A 20,076-nucleotide genomic window follows, 5' to 3' on the forward strand; every position below is an offset into this window, starting at 1 on the left:
CGCATAATGTCCATCAGAGCAAATCACTGTTTTCTTACCTGCCACAAATTGGAGGTGACAGTTTTAGAAGGGACAGCTAAATGTGGTCAGGGCCGTCCATAAAAGCAGCTTCTGGGGTCACTGACACATGATGTTCCTGGTTATGGTTTACATGACAGATGGAGGAGTTACGGTTAAATCAACATGTATCCCACATATATCAAGACAGGGAGGGCCCAGCGTCTCATACATTTCTGTCTTGGTGTTTGTATCTGTGTTGGAGTGGGATGTTGTGTGTCTGCATCAAGCGGCAAGCTCCAGAGTTGAAGAATAAAGTCAACAAGAAAGTGCCAAAACTGCAGTGTTTTTAATGGCTGCTTGAGGCCGGTTCCAAGAGTGAGTCAATGCCCAGACACCCATTTTAAAATGTCCAACTTTACAATAAATAAATTTTCCCCCTTCATGACAACTTTTTGGACAGTGAACTTTTAAATAACTCCTCATACCAAAGGGTGACATCACAGTAGCAATGTCCAGTATTTTTACAGTCTATTGTCTGCATTTGGATATTAGTTCTATAATTCTTTTATTTTGTTTTCATTCATTCTAATTCAGGATATCAGTTTCATTTTACATTTATTTCTAAGGCTGCTGTTTTGAGTTTTATTGTCAAATATTTTGGGCTTCATTTCATCTAGCTTTGCTTTTAGCCACAATAAATTCAAAATATACCTAAATCAGCAAGATTTGAACATGCCGGTTTTTTACAAGAATTGTGGTAATTATATTGAAAGGTTCAAAAAGCAAATGCAAAGGCTTCAGTCCACAATATCATATGGCTTTTACAAAGAAGGAAAGAAAGGAAGAAAGAAAAAGAAAAAATGGAGACTAGAGCATTGTGGATAACAAATATTAAAGCTCTTAAAAAAAAAATTCATCATGGATATGAACCACAACTTTTGATGCAGGTTAATTCAGTCAGTAAAAAAAAGACAAAAAACCAAACAAACAACCAACAACATTCTGCATTTTCAAATCTTAAGTTTTTAAATATTTTGTTGTTATATAGATGGATATTTCCCACAAATTTGGTTGCAGATTAATTTTGTAATTTCTTAACTTTATTGCTTTGTTTCTTATTTCAATATTGTGTTAAGTTTTTGTATTTTGGTATAATATTAAACTGATTAGCTAAATTTTTCATTCACATTGGGTAGAGAAAACCATGTCAGTACACTCTGGTGTAGTACTTGAACCCTAAAGTAACTATCTCACTTAATTAAAGCCATGGTCATGCAGGTGCACCATATTAGGTTGATTAAACTGACTGATGCCAGCAGCTTATCTTAAGCTGCAAACCAGTTGGCAAAGCTTCTTTATTGGCTGTACTACAACTGATTACATTTTGTTAGATAAAACAGTAGTATGGTTTAGGGTTTGCAAAATGCAAAACTTCACTTCATATGAATGTATACAAGGTTCAAAAGGTAAAAATTCCATTTGGATATGTGATTGATCTCAAAACCTGTGTGAGAGATATAAATATTACAACACTTTTCTTGCTGTCACAAAAGGAATTAAAATGTTACGATAGCGAGCAGGCCTCGAGCTAGATAAAACACAGTCTATGAGTGGAGGTATGACAGGATCTACACAGACTCTGTGTGAGGCCTGAAATGAGTGAACGATCTCCAGCTGGTGCTGAAATCGGAAGTCACTTCACTTGTTTTCTTTGAATTACAGAACAATTCAATGCTCTTCCCTCTGAACCACAGAAGACCTCATTCCAGGCTTTTAGCAGAGCAGTAATTTAATGTTTTAATGAAGTTGCATGTTCTATTATTCTCTGTGCAGCTGTAAAAATAAGTACTGGCCTCCACTGAGGAACTATTTATTTAAATCTTTATTCATTACCCAGCAGAAACAGAGGTAAGATCCATCCTGGAGGTGGAGAGATGTTACAGTTTCTGTTGACAGGCACGCATACATTTATGGATCAACCTGTTTTTATCTTATTGTGTATGTATGACTGGATTAATTTCACATGAACAGACATGCACAAGAGACGGAAAGTAAATTTAGTATCAAAGCATTATGAGCATATTTTCTTTGTAAGCCTGTATCCTCCTACTGATCTATTTCCAACTGTCTCTCTGATGTATGTCGGGGGACTCATAGATGTTCCTCCTCTCAGTCCCTGTGTGGGTGATTAAGGTCTGGATGAATGTAGTTTATGTCCAGCTCTGTGCAGCTCTCCAGATGCTGTCTGTATGTGGCCATTTTTACAGCATGTCTGTGTATTAAAAAGAAGAAGAAACACTATCTCTTGGCTAAAAAAACCTGAGAGACACACCTACTGTGCAATCAAAGAGTTTATTTACATTGAAAAGGCATAGAAGCAAGACTTTGAATTTATATGTCCTGGGTTAAATACCCAACTAAGTGAGGCCAAGATCAAATTTCAAACCAAATCATAATAACTTGACTCTGAGATAATCATATTACATATGTGTAGTTATCATAAACCCTTCTTTTGAAAATATAACTATATCAGGTAATTGAAATAGTGATATGTCAATATGTTGCACTGTTTATTCCTCAGAAAAGTAATACACTAGAATTCAGACATAGCCAACATAATCATGAGCTAGTGATGAAACGCTGCATTATATGACCAATGTGCTGACAGGAGTAAAGAACGAAATAGTATAAAAAACAGAAAGCTGCATAAGGTTGGCGTAGCTGGGTCAAACCAACACAGGACTTCACCCCTGGAGAATTATGTTTGTGTCCCTTGTGAAATCAGGTGAACTTTATAAGTTATTTTCATATATATCGTCGCTATGTTTCTTTTCCTAAACCTAACCTCCCTAACTTCACGTTATGTACATTACATTAAGTATGTAACTTTATGTTAAGTATGTATTGTGATGACGTTCTGAAGTGCTTATTTTCCTAAATGTAACACGTTTAAATGTATGTTAAATATGTAACTTGACTGTGCCGTCCATGGGGTGCTAACTCATTAGATATTTTACGAACCACCGCATTTGCATTTTCGTACGCCATCATATGGACCACAGTATGAGGATACATTAATACCATTCATGTATGTGTGATGTAGTCGTTCTCCTTAACCATTACAAAATTCTCTTTATCTTAAAATTTAAAAAAAAAAAATTGTCCTTTAAAGAATTTTTACTACAGTAGAAATGCTGGGAAAAAATGAGTCAACTCTTAAAATACACATAGGAAAAGCATCATATCAATGCAATAGATTACAAGGAAATATAATACATCTTATTGGTGTTCAAATTCGATCTAAGTTACCCTAAAAGAAGAACAATCCTCACAATATTTCTAATACTTCAAATGTATGATTAACACCACATTTGAGTTGAAGCTTGTAAATTAACTGAATTATCTAAATGTATATTTTAGAAGTGGAGAATTGCAAAAACATCAGCTGTCAGAGCTACATACATCAAAGGAGCATTCATCTTTAAAACGACACGTCAGCTTTGACACATCCGTGCGTCTAGTTCAGGACACTTAATTTTGATTTTCAGCACAATACATATTTCGACAAAAACACACACTGTTGGTGAAATACCTACATTTTTACCCCGCATGTGAATCACAGCTGCCTCTGATACCACAGCACCTTAGCTGTCAGAACATAATCCAGTCATCCATTAACTAAATCCATAATAAACACATGCCAAGCCCACAGTAACACTTTCCCTAAATGCTTGTGTGTGTCCCAGAGCCTGACCCTTTGCTCCCTCTAAGTGGACCATAACTCTCATCTAAAAGTCATCTGGTCTGCTTTACGGCCTGGAGGAGGTCAGTAGATGTAGCGTTGTTAACTCTATCACTATCTGCACCAATCAGAGCAGCTCTGTAATACTTAGCAATTTTGCAGATTAGTTACGAGATGAGAGGGGTGACGAAGTGAGAGAGACAAAGCAAGTCAGAAAAAAATAGTAACGACAATATGGATAGGGGAACGAATCACAAGTTTTCTTGTTATAATTAACCACAAATGCCGCAATAAAGTTATTATGTGCCAGATAGCATAACTCTGTTTAACAATGGCAGCTGGTGAAGACAATTATAATGATTTGAATGTTTTCTGGCAAATAAAAACAACAGAGTAAGGCACACTTTAGCTCCCCTTGCAGCTTTTTATTGAGTTACTCATGAGTGACGAGTTTCGAGCTACATGGTCGTCTTCAGTCTTTGCTCTTTGCTTGTTCTCTGTTTTTTCCTTTTACTTTGTGTGGTTCCAGCACCTTTTTTCAATGTCTTATGGATGTTCACATTTTCAGCCTCTGTTGCCTTTTTTTTTTTTTTTTGGCACAATTACAACTTCAAGACCCATATTCTATTTAGAAAGAAAGAGACATGAAATGAATCCATGCAGGTGTTGCCTTTCCCGAAAGTGATTACAGGTCTGTCAGCAAAGCAACAAGGATCTGAGACAGCACTCAGATGGACTCGCTGATAGGATAAGACACCTGTTGATGCTGCAGATCTACACGGTGGAGAGCTGATGGAGAGGTTAGAGAGAGAGAGAATAAAATTATATTGAAAGATAGATTGGGGAAAAAATGGCAGCCCTGAAAAAAATGAGAGAATCACTGAAAACTTGTTTGACAGCTCAGGAGTACTGTTTAGTGCATGAGGTGATGAGTTGAGGTGATGGTTTGTTTAAACTGTTTATAAATCTCTCTCACAAGAAAGGATTGGGTTACATTAATGAGTTTGGATCCAAGGGACATGGAGGGAAGTTGAGACCAAGTTGAGACTGAGACCAGAGCAATCGAGTCCAATTTAATATCAAAACAGTCTAGTCTGTTTTACAATTGTCGAGAAAATAATGCTTAAAGTATGTATTTACAGTCTGAATAAGACACTGGGTTCCTACAGCTTAGGGCAAGTTAGTTTGAATGAAATTTAAGACTAATTTTACAATAACATAATAGATGAAAAAACAACAACCATGAACTGACATCAGTTATGTCGGGTTAGGGAGAATTATAGCCAAATGCTTACTGTAACAAAATATGACTTTTTTGCCTCATGGAGAGAACATAGGTAGAACAGGACCTGTAAATACCTGGCATCTGCTGTTGAGTTTTCTAGGCAATTTTGTCTTTTTCGATCTGCATGTGGGATTCCAGCGCCTTCATTCCCATCATGCCAAGTTTGAAAAACTTCATGAATTAAGTACGCCAAACCTTGTATGCATAGCTCTGTACAAGTATCAGCCATGATGCAAAACCTTGGTGTAATAGCCAGTTTTTGTTGAATTTGCACACATAAAAATCAAAGACCTGACGTCATGACAGCAGAAACACAGGAGGCATGTTATGGGTAACTGCAAGATCAGTGGCTCAATCAGTCCCCTGACCAGCAGAACTAACAACGTAGGCCAGCCTTTTTCCAAACGTCTCCTCAAGTACCACATGTCTGGCATGTTTTAGATCTCTCCCTGCTCCAACACAGCTGATTCAAATGATCGACTCTTTATGAACCCCCTAAAGCTGCTTGATAACAAGCTGATCATTTAATTCAGCTGTTTTGCAGCAAGAGGAGATCCCAAACATGCAGGACAAGTGGTACTCTAGGAGAGGTTTGGGAAATGCTGACATCTGCAATTGTTGTTTGGTAACTAAAGAAAAAAAAAACTCAAAACAGTAAGAAGGCTTTTTGGGAAATCCACTAACATGTTCTCATAGAGTTCGGTGAGAAATTTGACACCACTCTAATGTCTGCACATTAAATATGAATGTACAAGCAGCAGTCAATTAGCTTAACATAAAAACTGAAAACAGTGGTTAAATAGTTAAAAAGAATGGTAAAAATGACTTTTCAAGGTGTGCAACAGGCTAAAGGACCTGACTGTGCTTTCAATGGACTCAGAAATAATGTAAAGTCTTGTCTTGGTTTTCTTAACTTAGGTTAAGATATTCTTGGTGGATAAATGTAAGATACCTGGTCCGTAAAAGCATCACCTCTCAGGTTCTGTGTGAATCCGGCCGGGCACCGGTTTCCACACTCACCAGGTGAATGAAAGAGAGGGAAACAAACTCCCAGTGAAAACCACTTTGCTTTGTAGAAACAGCAGGGTTTCTTGCCTCTAAAATGTTTTCACCAAGGTGCTCTTTGCCTCTCTGTTGCCAGGCTCTAAAGCTATGAGCAAGATGCTGTCCTGAAACGCTGCAGCACATGTGTTACAGAGTTCATTTCCTTAACAGAATCCACACTCTCTGGATTTTTACTGCAATGTAAAGCTCACCAAAATCTTTCATGTTTACCTTTTATGGGAGAGAGGTCACAAAATGACATCTGTGCATTGAAGACACAGTTGTTTAAGCGTTACCCCAAAGCTGCGGCATGTTTTGCAGCTGGACAGACTGTGTGGAAGAGTTACTTTGATTCTGATCAGCATTCCTGAAGTGTAAAACACAGAGCATGGGGATTTAGAAACAAGGCATGAAGATATATCATTAAAGAGTGAATAGAGGTGGCCTTTGCTGGCCTTTGGACCTCAGTGTAGCTCAAGACGTACTTAATGACATTCATCAAAAGCCTGAACAACACCAGGAGGCTCATTCACAGTCCGGTGCTCAAAGGTTGACCATGGACTTAGACACATGAAAACTCTCCTCCTATGCAATTTTTTTCTTCCTCAATGGCAGCTTCTCAGCCTTTGGGGGTCGGCCACTGGAACGAGATGGGTTTTGAATGATGGCTGTCCGTTTGTGTGGAGTAAAAAGTGGAGTGAAAAGGAGGGCAAAGGAGGACTCCTGTTTGCGATTTGCCTGGAGACTTCACAAAACTAACATCCTATAGAGTGGTTTCTATAGAGGCCAGTGTTTTTGTCTCTGGAAGTCACGGGGTTAATGCTATGCTGGAAGAACCTGGGCTCCAGTTGGGTGTTCTAGTGTTGAAGTGGTCCTTGTTGACTCTGTGTGTTTGTGTGTGTGCATTTTTCTGGTGTGTTCATACTGGTGTGTAGACATCTTGACAATCAGTCACCATGTGTATTTATGTTTGTGCAAGAATTAGGAAACATGATCCTTAGATACTAACTAACCAACAGTTCCAGTTTGTGAAATGAAGGCTGTGAAACACTGTCGTGTTGTGTGGACGTTAGGTTGGGTTATTTAGGCTTGAAATAATTGTGTGACAACTTACACTTGCTTACTGGGCAAACGTAGACTAAGTAAGAGCATTTTTTTCCCCTTCAATTTAAACTTTTCTTTGTTGACAACTTAAATAGTTGACCAATAGCAAGCTGCCTTGACAGTGCTCAAATATTTAGTGCACAGTTCGTTCAAAAATGGAGAAAGCCATCATACTTTTTAGTATGCTCCCTGGAAAACTGCTCAGCCTTGCCTCCACTTTTTTTCAGTGGTAGATCTGGTAATGCAGAAAAATAATCCCCTGTGGCCTGAATGCCATTTTCTTTATAGACCACCTTGTAAAGGCTCTGACCCACCAAGCTGATGGTTGGCTGTCAGTCAATATTGGGATGTTGGTGTTAACATCAACAGTGGTGTCTGCCAATGAATAAAATCACTGTGATTGCATGTTCAGTTTAGCACATGAGAAAAGAAACAGAAATGAGGAATGTAAACAAAGGGCTAATGTCACAGAGGAGTGAGGTCAAAACAAACTTTTTGTATCAAGAAAGATTTTCTTTCCTTAAGCCATTGAGCTTGTTTGCAGAAGCATTTCCTGGTGGTTTGTGTTGTTGTTCACTGGCACACAATGAATATGCTTTATTTTTTCAACATTTGATTTTGTTGTTAATGTTCTAACTGACTAACTAGTGTCAAGACTGTCATCTGATTTCCATTTTTGAATGAGGAATAAAGACAGCTGTCATCTGCTGGTATGGATGGATATTTCCTCACTCACAGAACGTATGTGCTGGTTGGCTGTCGGTTTAGTGTGTTCATGTGAAACTCTTTGCCTGAGACACAGCTATGTGAGGCCACACAGCAGGGGACATTCATTGGATTGACTTGGTGCAATCCACTGTATTTCTTGAATTTCTGAAGCCTGTCTGTGCAAAGCTGGGACTTCACAACTCATGTTTTGTGTCGGGGAAACAGACCTTTCCTCCAGTTTCCATATGGTCTGGAGTGGCTCTGTCATTGCCTTGGAGATACTAAACTCATTTCCTTTCCCTCTTTCCACGGCTTCATTGACTTGTCTTTCTCAAACTACACATTTTGAAGAAAAAAAAAAGTAGCATAATGAATACAGATCGACACATCTGATATGCTTTTTCCCAAATTTTCCAAAACTTTTGCCTGAAGCACATTTCTCTTGGCAGGTGTGTCTATTGAGTTATCAGCGAGGAACACTGGCAGCGAAGTGGTAATCGTGGACGTCTAAAAGCAACATAGGAGGCTCATGATGGGGGATTTCAGCTCCAAGCAAACTGGCCTTTATTGAGGTGAGAAAAGGAGAGTATAGATGACTATAGGAGTACAGAGCCTGTATGCCAACAGACCCCTTAATCCTCAGACATGGAGGCATGACGAGACTCCCAACACTCTAAACGCAAACAGATTGACTCAGTGATTGAGACATTTAGATTTGTTTTTTTTTGTTTGGGTGCACATTTTTCCCCCAGGCTGGCGGGCATTAGCTGTTTTGGGTGTAAATGCTGCTAAGTACGAAGTACTACGCCTGGGGGAGTTTTCTCTGATCTAAGGTATTTGGAGAGCTCATTTCCAAAACACTGGATATCCTTTTTTGGAAAAATACCTGCAGTCTCTCAATCAGTGTGTTTAAAACAAGAAGGTCCCAACTGCTACCATTTTAACATGAATACATTCATATTTTAACAGTAGAAACAGGTGGTATCTGTTACTTTATTTTATTTTCATTTCTAGTATCTCTCTGCGTTTACAGTGTTAAACCTCTTTTGTTGATGTTTCAAATGATCCTTAAACTAACTTGGACCAGTTACGGATACAGCTGAGTGTTTTCAGTTAAAGCTAATCACAGACAAATGATTTTGGCACAGCAACAGGATTAAATTAATCATTTTAGACACATAATAATCCACACTGACCATACATTGCTATCATTATTTACTGAATCCATCTCCAGTGCAGCTGGTGCATGAATTTAATAATCCCAAAGCAGCATTTGAATGCTGATCACTGCCGCCCTCCACTGATTAAAGCAAACATTAGAGAAAGTGGGAAATCTACTGTTTATGCTGTAGGAATTGCCACATTCTTGTTGAACTGCATCGGCCTGTACGGTTGAATTAAATAAGACGTCCCAACACACGATTGTGTGAGGGCATTTTGTGAAAAACAGGAGAACACAGACTATTTTTACATTTCTGGGTGTGTTTGGGTGTTTAGGATCCAATTTAATATCATTTTAGATTTTTCACCAGCTGGGTGGCTTCAAATGCACTTTTCTCTATTACAAAAGATTAAATTTAAGTTGGTAAACATCATGATCAGATATCTGATCAGTGAAAGTGAGCAGGGATTTTATTTTTATGACCTCATGATGGTTGAATGAAAAAGGAAGAGAAGAAGAAGTGATTGGGGAAACGTTCGTGTTAAGTGGATTGACCCTGGACATCATGATTAAGGCCACAAAGAGGGTTCTGGTCAGAGGTTATTAAAGGATTATAAAGGGCTCTGAAAGGTTATAAAGGACAGGTCTGGAGAAGATTAACCAACACTGGAGTTCAAATCAACACTGGTTCACATTCCACACAAGTTTACACACCAGAGAGATACAGAGTCAGTTTATCTGGGTTCTACGTGAGTATAATTAGGGTTAATTATTCAAGCTCAAAGGAACATGTTATTTTATAAAAAAGGAAATTGGTGTTTGAACGAGGTAAAGAAGAATATGCAACATACAGGTTTGACGTAACAATACTGTTGATTAGGCAACAAAGAGCAATAGCCAGAAAGTTTTATAAAAACAACTCAAATTTTACTTTCTATTGTTCTTTGACTACCCCAAAGCCTCATTGGATCATCTTTTGTCTCTTCTATCTTTTTTTATATATATAAATAATGGCCTATTTTATTTTGTCAAGTTTTAATTTCTCTCACATCTTCATGTTGTCATCATTTCGTCCAGTCTTGTTATTTCTACTGATTTAAAGCACACATTGGCATAAAACATTAAAAAAAAGTTCATCTTTATTTTTATAGCACTTGGGCAGATATTGGGCACCATGGCGGCCAGGGCTTAAACCATGTGATAAAAATACATCAGGCTGCCACCTACAACTGAAAACAACACCAGGAGAGGTGAGGATGAATCAAAATTTTAAAACTGTGGGCCAGACAGATAACTGATTTATCACAAGCACACGTAAGACTTCACTTATTTTTTCTGTGGACACAAAGGCCTTTCAGCTAAAAGTCATCATCAGCATGACAAAGCTTTCTACATAGGCTGGACAGATAAATAATGAGCTAATAGTCAGTACACACTAAAGCCAAGAGGAACTCCTTATTCAGGTTATAACTACACTGCCCAGTTGTTTTAACATTGTCATTTGATATATTTTTAGCATAAAATATTAATTATAGTCGCTTTGATTAGACAATCACAGTGCTTCAACCTTCACCCACCCTAACCCTAACCAACACCAACATTCTCAACTATAGAAAGGGTGAAAATAAGGTGCAATAGAGGCCCCATGCCTGAGTTTGCCTGGGTCCCTCAAAACACTAACTTCGTCCCTGCAGACAGGTCCAGATGAATGAACTGGGCGATAATGGGAACCAGAGCACCGCAGTTTCCTCAGCTAATCACATGCAGCCACCAGCAAAGACAGCAGCACCATCACTCTTTCACTGTGTCACTCCATCACTCTCTCTTTCCTCTCCTCGTATGACCGAGGACTCTTTAGTCGCAGTTGTCCCCTCCTGCATTCACTGTTCATCCTTCTCATTCCTTTACAGCTCTTGTGTGTCTTTTTTTCCACCAGTCACTCCTCCTTAAAGCTCTTACTCTCTCTGTCTTTTTTCTCTGTCTTTCTGACGTACACACACACAACACACAGACTTGTGTTTCAGCCATTCATCAGTAGCTAATCTCAGTTGTCTGCTTTGAGGTGTTTTGGGGCCACGTGCTCATAATGAGAAATAGCTTCTGGGCAGACTGGAAAACAGATCAGTGTGTGTGTGTGTGTATGTGTGTGTGTGTGTGTGTGTGTTTGTGAGTTTCCTCAGTAGTGACCAGAGGTCTAACTTACATAAATATTTGGTCCCATAAAGGCCGTTAGCAGTGGCTTATGAATCATAAAGCTCGTTAAACAGGAGTGTAAATAAACAGTAAAGCGAGTCCTGGCGCCCCGCCAAGCTCCGTCTCCCTCCATAAGTCAGTCTGGGCTCCGCGTGCTGTGGATGGACAGACATGTTCAAATCTCCACCTGGGCAACAGGTCCTACTGTTTGGCTCACTAACCTGTTCAGCTCGATTGACTTGGACGGAAAACAGTAAATTAGCTGAAGGTGGGTGTCGGGGTGTAAACGTGTGTAACAGCTTGTTGAACGCTAAAGCTGGGGACTTGTTTGGAAAAATCCTTTTGAGGTTTGTTTTCTCAGAGGTGATTTCTTTTATGGGGTTTGTCATTTGGAAGGAGTCAAAGTTTATGATGCATGGATGGTTTGGTCATAACGCAGACCAGACGGACAGAGTGAGTGTAAGCGTGTGTCAGACATTTGTTAAATTCCTATAGGAAAACACAGTTTTGAAGTATTCACCTCAGAATTTCCATTTTGTACGTAAACAGATAAGATAATCTTAGAATTATGTTTGAAATTGAAGTACGTATCTTTTTTCAAGGGTTTTTTTTTCTTATTTTGTCTGCAGTTGATACTGTAAATCTTATTGTATCAAGATATGATCTGCAGCGCTGATAAATTAAGCCATCACGGAAGTGCCATTAACTGCAGCTCTCTTTAGAACTGACTCCAAAAGTGAGTCAAGACTCATTGGGGGGTGAATTTATTATTTTTTTCTTTACATTTATTTTGGCCTAAAGTTTTGAAGAACTTGTCTGAGTGGCAGGCTTCCTGTCCTTGTGTCCTTGGCTTCTCAGTCAAATTCACTCCATGATGTTACAAAGCGCCACATTCGCGCCAAAAAACCAAGATGACAACAGCTGAAATGATACTCCAGGCTTTAAAACGAGAGTCCACAATCCAATGGATGAGATTACAGTAGCTACGTCTATTATTGTTATAGTTTACATTTTGTATGTATAACATGTCTGTTTTATTGTTTTCACTTCTATTTAAGCTTTTGACTGACTGAAAAAGAAACACACTTATAGTCTTCATTTAATATAGCTTGATTTTTCAAAAGTCTTCAAAAAATACAGCTACATGTTTTAAATACATAAGAGTGTTTGATGCAGTGAAGCAAGACTGAAATAACATTATTCTTCAAATGGAGTTTAAAAGTTTTTTAGATTAACAACAGTTAATTTTATGGTGACTACTTCTGATTTTATGATTATAGTAAAGTTCAGAATTTAGTGATAAATTGAGTGCTTTGCACAAATGCCAAGTTGGATTAATACTTAATTTTCACCATCACTTTGCATGCTTTGTGTGTCCCAGAGGTGCATATCCATCCCCTGGAGGGTCTGAAGTGCATAAAGGGGCAAAAAGTCTGTGTGGAAATACATTTATCAAACCGAACATCAACACAGATAAAGAATCGACTCTGACAGTGATTAACTGGAGCAGAGATCCAAGCTCACTTTGATAAATTGACTTTTATATCACTTGTGAGACCAACACTGCAACCCAAATGCCGTCCAAGCACAGTAACCACAAAGATCCATAACACTGTGATGTTGGTTATATTTCATCTCTCATTTGGAATTGATTATTTGGGCTATTGTGCCTGCAGGATAAGAAAGGTAAAGAAACAGCTTTATGACACATTTTCAAAATAAACTACTGTATAAGATCATTTGTGTATTAGTGGACAGGACATCTGGAGATGCCAAGACATGCCAGTAATACGATATATTCCACTTCATACCTCTGTGTCCCTCCTGAGTCCCACTTCACTCTCCCATACCTTCTTCCTCTACATGCTCCAATACACTTTGTCTTAACAAAACAATCCTTTGTTTTCGACTCCTCTTTCTCTTATTTCTTTTTCAAGCATTTCTCTATCTTACACTGTCACGCAGGAGGTCATAGGAATATTTTGTTACAGTTGTTGTCAGGGTACCTGTGGACCTTACACACCTCAATGCTATTGGTAGACTACACATTTAAGATCGGCTACATTTGCAGATTTAATTTTTGTGAGTCACTCCTTTAAAGAGCACCAGCTGAATAAGATATAATGAGCCAAAACATAGTAGATGTGCTTTGGTCAGATAACACAAATCATGACACAGTTCATTTCACCAGTTTCCCTAATGTCAGTAACACTTAATTGATCCCTGAAGGCAAATTCTCTTTCTACTTGTTCCTGTTCTGGGAGGTCGGAGCACAGAGTCGGCACCAGCAGCTCTGGTGCTGCGGGAGCTGCAGGGTCTTGTTTAGGTACAGCCAGCCACTCTACCAGAAGGATAAATACTGTGTGCCCAACCATGTCTTCCAGAAATGATGTTTATATGCTACTGATTGCAACAGAAAACATGCTGTGAAGCAAACATAGTGCTGCTTGGACTCCTTTTTAGCCATGTTAGTGGGTCTAGAGGATGGCAATGTTGGTTGGCCAATCGGTCTGTCCACTACTTTGTTCCCAACAAAATTATCTCAACATCTGTTGGATGGGTTGACATGACGCTTTGTACAAATGCTGATGATCCCCAGTAAGTGAATCTTACGGACTGTGTTCCTCAGCTTTTTGTCTCGCACCACCATAAGATTAAAATTCGTTCTTGATTTGAGTGAAATATCTCTTCTATAGGACAGACACACAAGTTTGTCCAATACCAATACTTTGGTGCTTGACCACCATACCTGTAAAACTAATGACATTCCCATCAGCCCCAGCTGTACTTTCTCTTTAAGCACAGCTGTGTCCAAGTACAGCCTCACAGAGCCGGACATGTAAAATATTTATCTGTTCTTGATGAGTAAACAGCTCTGGCTGCAGCCTGATGCAATGGAAAAAGGATTTTATGATTAAAATAAAACACAATTAGATTCTCATCCCTGCCACTGTCATCTGGTGTAAATAAAATGACAAAGGAAAGCTTGCACTTATGGATCCTAAAACAACAAGAAGCAGTATGACGCCCACAATGCAAACACACTTTCAGCTGGACCGTGTAATCCAGGCAGCTATTTTCTTTCTTCATTTAGCGGGCATCTGTGTAAGTGGTGTCTTCAGTGCTACGGGCTCCTGTGTTAACCTCCAAAATGCTCTCCTTTTGTTTGCTCCTGCACGGTTGATGTGATGACCTCGTGAACCCTGCGGTGATTGTCTCGCACGGTTAAGTGCCTCCTGATTGTGGGCAGAGCCAAGTGGTGATAATGTCTACCAGATTCTACTCCTGTCACACATGCTGTGCATAGAGGCAAAGCACAGCAACCACTCATTGCTGCCGGTCCCAACAGTAAACAATTTAGTGATTCACTGGTGTTTCAGAATGTTTTCACATGGCGGAGGAAACCTTTAACACGAAGCTAACATGTTGACAAAGATGTTGAAACATGTCAAGTGTTTTCTGGTGTGTTTGCTTTGAAGGCTGTGTGGACCAAACTCATTCCCCAAATAGTTTGACTCTCTGAAATTTGCTTGTGTTACTGACCTGGACCTCCACTTTGCCTTGGTATATTTGCCATTTGCTGTGTACATTTATTTTTAAATATTTCTAGAGTGATCGAAAGACTTGATGGGGGCTGACGTCTTGTAGGAGTGACAAGCATGTGTTGATAGAACCCACACATAAAACACACACATGAACACTCTCACACACCTAAGCGACCATTTTCACATCAGGCCTTCTTCTGCCTCTCACTCCTGTAACCTCAGCCTCCGCTGTGGTGACTCGAGCTGTCGACAGATGGCCGATCCCACACGATGAGTGTTGACTTAGTCAAAGATGTGAAAACAAACCAGGTGTTGCCCTCTCCTCCCCTGCAGCTTCTTTAAAACTTCTTTCCTGCGGTGATGAATCTAAAGTGGTGTCGGAGGTGATGCAAAAACTTCTGTAAATGGTGAGGGACCCTCATAGATAGACCAACAATGCCTGCCTTTAAGTTTTTTCACTGGTACTTGAGCAGACAGATACATTTCAAATCTGAGTTGGCCTTTTTAGGGACATGATTAAATAATTATAAGACAAACTGCACATTGTTATGATAAATCATTTTCTCACTGACTTTCCACACTGATGCTTTTTAACTGATTTATCTGGGAAACCAGATTTTCCCCGGAGTATTGCCAAAGCCATGGAAACTTTGTACCAATAGTCACATCCAAGGTCACTATTTGCCACTATTTTAGGCCCATTTTATCATTTGAGGCATAACTCTGCACTCTGGGGCTTAACATTCTAATGGAAACTCGGTTTGGGGATCTGTTTATAGAAGCTGTTGTGTACAGGAGAAAGATGGGGCAAGGGAATGATCCTTGTGTCCTTTTTGACATGAAACATCACATGAAAACAATTCAGAGAGTTTTATATTACATTTGTTTTTCTGTTAAGCTGCTCATATGTTTTCAGTCATTTACAGTAAAAAGAGGCTTGCAATCTTTAAAGCACAGTGCATTTGTCCTCCATAAGTGGTGCAGCACATATTTCATCAGAATGCACTAAATCTCAATCTATTTGCTGATAAACAAAGTATAATGCTAAATGTGATCACTTGTAAGAAAAAAAACAACCACATTTTAGTGGAGTAACAGCTGCAAATAATCAATTTTAAAAAAAATGTGCGGCCACTCAGTTATGTCTCATTCCCTGAATCTGGTAAGGGCCATAGAAGCAGATGTGTTACACCATATTTCCCTGCAGGGAGTTGAGTGACACACTCAACCAGATCTGTGAGTCTTGTGTGTGGCCTGTAGTAGGCGTATCTCTGGGAATTCATTCACACTGCATAAACACTGTTGTATTAAGTTTCATTTCTACAGCTTTAATTGCCTGTAGCAGGATAGAAAGATACAGACTCAGATATAAAAACACACACATTCAAAATACACAAACCTGCACACACTCATTTTCACACACACACACGCACACACACACACACACCTGCCCGTCTCTTTCTGTTCCCTGCATGTTTTTTATTCTCTCATAGTTTCCATTGAAGACATTTCTCAACCATCTGCTCTTCTATTCAGCGAGGTCTTCGTTCCCGAGCCTAACACCGAAGGTCAGAGAGTGTATGTGTGTGTGTGTGTGTGTGTGTGTGTGTGTGTGTGTGTGTGTGTGTGTGTATGTAAGTGGACAATGACCCAACCTTACAACCCCCCAAACACACACACTTCAAACACTGAGACCTTACACCGCGACCAGTCCATCGGCATCTTTCAAGACGGGTGTTAGGTGCATGGAGAGGTGAGAAAGGAGCATGGAATTTAGAGGTGTGTGTGTGTGTGTGTGTGTGTGTGCGTGTGTGTGTGTGCGTGTGTGTGTGCGTGTGTGTGTGCGTGTGTTTGTGCGTGTGTGTGTGCGTGTGCGTATTTAGTGAGGATCACTTTTTTAACCAACAGAGAGAGGACTTTTTTGGAAAGTGAGGACATTTTTTCTGGTCCTCACTTCTTCAAGGGCCTATTTGGTAAAGAGTTGGTTTTAAGGTTCAGGGTAGTATAGGTTTATATTAGGCTAAAGGCTGGAGTTAGGCATTTAGTTCTGATGGTTAAGGGTAGGGTAAGGGACTTGGGAACGCATTTATGTCAATAAAGGTCCTCACAAAGATAGAGGTACAGGGATGTATGCATTTGATTGTTTCTTAAGTGTGTGTCTCCGTGCGTCTTGTCTGCTAACATCCACATCATTCCTTTTTTTTCATACACAAGAGGATCAGGTCTCTAAAAGCAGCACAGATGAGCTTCTGATCAATACAAACAGTCCAGAAGTGTTAACGTCTGCTCGTCTCCCAAGAGTAATACTAGCCTTCACTCTCATTGATTTCTAAAGGAGAGATCATTCTGGGTGGCTGAGCTGTAAAACACTTAAGGTTTTTTTTTCTTTTTGTGTTTTCCTTCATGGCTCAGTGGTGGACCAATCTAGTATTGCCAGAGATAAAGCTCTGAAAGATCAAACACTCCCACAGCTTTTGCCATGCTTTATTTCGTGTACCACATTTCACTTTTCATCCGGTGCACCGAGGTGAGGAATATAAAGATTAATCTCACAAGACAGTAGCATATTCTCTCCATATATTGAGTATATGGGTATAAAATGTCCTGCTGCCATACTAACGCCATATTAGTATCATTAGAGCATTAAATATATATCAGTCCCAGACCATGGGTAAAAATAGTCCACAAAAATGCTGTTTACTACTCTGTTCAAGTAACTTTTGCAAGAATGTGCCTTCAAAGTGAAACTATATATTTATTGCCCATTTTCAGGACTACAATAACAATTGTTTTAATAATTTATTTATTCCTCTTTTTTTGGCCATCTAGGGTTGTGAAAACAAGCTGTGAACACTTCTTATGGGATTTTAAAAAAAAAAAAAGAAATCTAAAAAATTACACCGACTTTGTCCTGCACTCATGGCTCTATGATCAACTTAACAAATGACTTCATATGGTCCATTTTATGCAATTTCTGTGCAAAGCACAAAAAGATTTACAACACACTATGGAACTACTATCTTCCTAATCATAGCATGGTATATTCCAAATAATGTGTTAGATATCAGATGTTAAATCTCCACAGGATGCTCGCAGACTCACAGTCAACACATAGTTTCCTCAGTGAGCTGATGACATAGTTGACAAAGTGACAAATTGTCGTACCAATGTCATACATTATCTTCTGAGAGTTGTCGGTTTGTGTTAAAATAAAGACATTAAGCTCAATTATGTTTATCTACTGGAATCTATGTCAGCATCTGCAAGATGACCGCCATAATGCCCCACCTTTTTTTTTTACTTCCTCAGGGAATAAGAGAACAGTTGTAATTCAGCAGAGCGATCGAGAAAAAAGCCTATGACCAACCTGTGCCACTGTTTCAGAGGAAGGCAACATGTGGACTTTGATCTGTCACGTCACATTTAGTGTGAGGATTTACAACTCTCATCCATCTGGGAACCATCTTAAAGAGACTTCAATGGGCGAGTAAAGTTCTCCTCTTGTTATCCCTGCGTCGACAGAGAAGGAGGAGCAGGAGAGAGAAAGTCCTGTCATGTTTTCACAGACGGGTCATAAATTGGCGATACTGAGAGGAGGGGACTCATAATACCAGTTAATGGATCTCCAGTAAAAAAAAAAAAAAAAAGCTGAGTGGTCAAAAAGGTTTTGAGTAGCAACCAGTTTTAAGTCTTAAAGTGAAACCGAACTCGATGCCTAACATGAAAATATTTGCCATAATAGAAAATGAGATAGAGATCAACTGGAGGATTAAAAGGGGGGATGTTTACATTAAAGCGTAGCACGATTAACAGTCAAAAGTCTTTTTATTTATCGCTGAAGGCTTGTTTTGAAGTTCAAGACCCCTTAGCTATAATGGAACCAGTTTTGTCACATTATTCTTTCTTGTTTCTTCAGTCTAAATATACATGACTCCCATTCAAAACATTTCATGATGTATGGTTGGTCATTTCAGTGATATTGTATTCTATTTTGTCTGTATTTTTACAGCAGTTAATCATTAAAGAGTCCATTGAGGAACAGCACATCCCATGAGAAGTGCCGCTTGTTTGAGATGAGAAATTCAGTCTGTGTTTATTGCTCACTTCCCAACCACTGGACTTTTGTTCTATCTAATTTCACAGCGATGCAGTCTACACATGTGGGAATGCATGATTGTTTTTAGTTAGTCACATAATGCAAAAGCTGATAATGGAAAATAAAAACCTACCTCAAATAACCATTGTCCAGTCATAGCTTAGAAATGATAACTTATTAACGAGGCAATGTGCCTGGGATACAAACAAGAGTGACAGTTGTTTTTCAAAGAGTGTGACAGATAGGGTGACAAGTGCAGTAGTGCAGGAAACGGCTTAAACAATGTAATTCTCTAGCAAACTGTTTCTGCCAAGACTGTGTAATATAATTGAAAGTGTAGTGGTGCTTAATTACATTGGATCTTATGAGATACTGGTTTTGAGCTGCGTGTAAGGAGAATAAACATGTCTGTCCATTTTTGATAAAAACTTTGTTTTTACTTTCTATTTTTCTCTTTTTAGAACATGCTGTGTGAAATTACTTTTCTCTGATTAGGTCGTCTCGGACTGTTGTCTCTCATCTCATCTCCTTCAAGTGTCCATCTCACTGACTAGAGTTGCAATGCTTATCGAAAGGCAAAGATTTGATTGGCTGAGTAGTATCTTGTGTGTGATTTAATGCATTGATTTGGTCTGTGAGTTTCCTGGTCACTAAACCAGTGTTACATATGCTGCACTGGTTAAAAATAGAAACTCTGTCAAATATAACCTTTTTTTTAATAATTCGTCAGTTATAGGTCTATAGGACAAGAATGCTAATTGCCTCCTCGTAGTAGGTGCAGTCTTATTTTCTGGCTTTTATGCACATTTTTAGTTTGCATTTAGGAAAAGAGCAGAAAAAATCAGTCTTCAGGTCTCGGGATTCTTGCTTCTCTCTCTGTGTGTGTGTGTGTGTGTGTGTGCAGGTAACCAGTCTGTCTGTCCCAGCTGGATGCACTTTAATCTTTCTCTCCTTAGATATGTTGGCAGGACGGCTGCTGAGTTCCCCCTAGATGCTATCGCCTCTGCTTAGTTTTCCCTGCTGATGGAGAAAACAGGCTCTAATGCTCTGAAAACAAGCCCGCTGCATTTGTAGATGGACGGAATAAATGACTGGTAACATAAGAAGAGGCAAAGACCAGTGTAAAAGAGGGGGAAAAAAAACATTCAAAGAGATGAGGGGTGAGACTGAAGACAAGGAAAATGAAAAAACTGGGTA

The 20,076-nt window shown here is 39.2% G+C and overlaps 1 long non-coding RNA gene across 2 annotated transcripts; it reads left to right on the forward strand.

Moving 5' to 3' along the window:
• Positions 1–1,727: 1,727 nt before the first annotated feature.
• On the forward strand, positions 1,728–19,148 carry LOC148189940 (uncharacterized). Of its 2 annotated transcripts, XR_015776131.1 has the most exons (4): positions 1,728–1,908; positions 8,333–8,455; positions 16,277–16,351; positions 18,093–19,148. It is a non-coding gene; the product is annotated as an uncharacterized LOC148189940 (long non-coding RNA). The 2 variants fall into 2 exon arrangements; XR_015776132.1 differs by lacking the exon at positions 8,333–8,455.
• The last annotated feature ends 928 nt before the right edge of the window (positions 19,149–20,076 follow it).

Source organism: Plectropomus leopardus, chromosome 3 (genome assembly GCF_026936395.1).
Source record: "Plectropomus leopardus strain MGB_pleo_1.0 chromosome 3, ASM2693639v1, whole genome shotgun sequence".
Taxonomy (NCBI): domain Eukaryota; kingdom Metazoa; phylum Chordata; class Actinopteri; order Perciformes; family Serranidae; genus Plectropomus; species Plectropomus leopardus.